This window comes from Arachis duranensis, chromosome 9, assembly GCF_000817695.3.
Source record: "Arachis duranensis cultivar V14167 chromosome 9, aradu.V14167.gnm2.J7QH, whole genome shotgun sequence".
In the NCBI taxonomy this organism is placed as follows: Eukaryota; Viridiplantae; Streptophyta; class Magnoliopsida; order Fabales; family Fabaceae; genus Arachis; species Arachis duranensis.
Genome location: NC_029780.3, coordinates 48,728,299 through 48,730,030, shown reverse-complemented (window position 1 = coordinate 48,730,030; position 1,732 = coordinate 48,728,299).

Here is a 1,732-nt window from a genome sequence, read left to right as displayed (position 1 = left end):
ATTTACATAAGTATTTCTATCCCTTTTATTTTCTTTTTATTATTAATTTTCGAAAACCCATAAACCAAATTAATTTGCCTAACTGAGATTTATAAGGTGACCATAGCTTGCTTCATACCAACAATCTCTGTGGGATCGACCCTTACTCACGTAAGGTTTATTACTTGGACGACCCAGTACACTTGCTGGTTAGTTGAACGGAGTTGTGAATTCAACTGGTGCCACAATAATGATTTCATACAAGTACAAAAGAATATGGATCCCAATTTCGTCCACCAAGTTTTTGGCGCCATTGCCGGGGATTGTTTGAGTATGGACAACTGATGGTTCATCTTGTTGCTCAGATTAGGTAATTTTCTTTTCAAAAATCTTTTTCAAAATTTTTCTTTTCTTTTTCGTTTTTCTAATAATGTTTTTCGGAAAAAATTAATAAAAATACAAAAAATTAGAAAATCATAAAAATCAAAAATATTTTGTGTTTCTTCTTTGAGTCTTGTGTTAATTTTTAAGTTTGATGTCAATTGCATGCTTTTAAAATTTTTCTTGCATTTTTTCGAAAATCTCATATGCATTCATAGTGTTCTTCAAGTTGTTCTTGATAAGTCCTCTTGTTTGATCTTGATGTTTTCTTGTTTTGTGTTGTTTTTTGTTTTTCATATGCATTTTTCGTTTGTTAGAGTCCATGCATTAAAGATTTTTAAGTTTGGTGTCTTGCATGTTTTCTTTGCATCAAAAATTTTTCAAAATTATGTTCTTGATGTTATTTTACATGTTTTCTTTGCATCAAAAATTTTTCAAAATTATGTTCTTGATGTTCATCATGATCTTCAAAGTGTTCTTGGTGTTCATCTTGACATTCATAGCATTCTTGCATGCATTCATTGTTTTGATCTAAAAATTTCATGCATTGAGTATTTTTGTTGTTTCTCTTTCTCATAATTAAAATATTCAAAAAATCAAAAAATATCTTTTCCTTATTTTCCTCCAAATTTTCAAAATTTTGGGTTGACTTGGTCAAAAATTTTTAAAATTAGTTGTTTCTTACAAGTCAAGTCAAATTTTCAATTTTAAAAATCTTATCTTTTCAAAATCTTTTTCAAAAATTATATCTTTTTCAAAATATTTTCAAAATCTTTTTCCTATCTTTACACCTAATTTTCAAAAATTAGCTAACAATCAATGTGATTGGTTCAAAAATTTAAAGTTGTTACTTTCTTGTTAAGAAAGGTTCAATCTTTAAGTTCTAGAATCTTATCTTTTAGTTTCTTGTTAGTTAAGTAATTTTAAAAATTAAATCTTTTTCAAAATATCTTTTTCTTAAAAATCTTTTTATCTTTTATCTTATCCTTCTCAAAATTTTATCTTTTTCAAAATTTGATTTCAAAATATCTTATCTAACTTCTTATCTTCTTATCTTTTTAAAATTTGATTTCAAATCTTTTTCAATCAACTAACTAACTTTTTGTTTGTTTCTTATCTTTTTCAAAACCACCTAAATACTTTTCCCTCTCTAATTTTCGAAAATATCTCACCCTTTTTTTTTCAAAAATTCTTTTTAATTAACTAATTGTTTCATGTTTTAATTTTAATTACATTTTATCTCTAATTTTTGAAAATTACTAACCCCTTTTTCAAAATTGTTTTCGAAAATTCTCCCTCTCTTCTCTTCTTCTATTTAATTATTTAATTACTAACACTTCTATTCACCTCTCTTCATCCAAAAATCCGAATC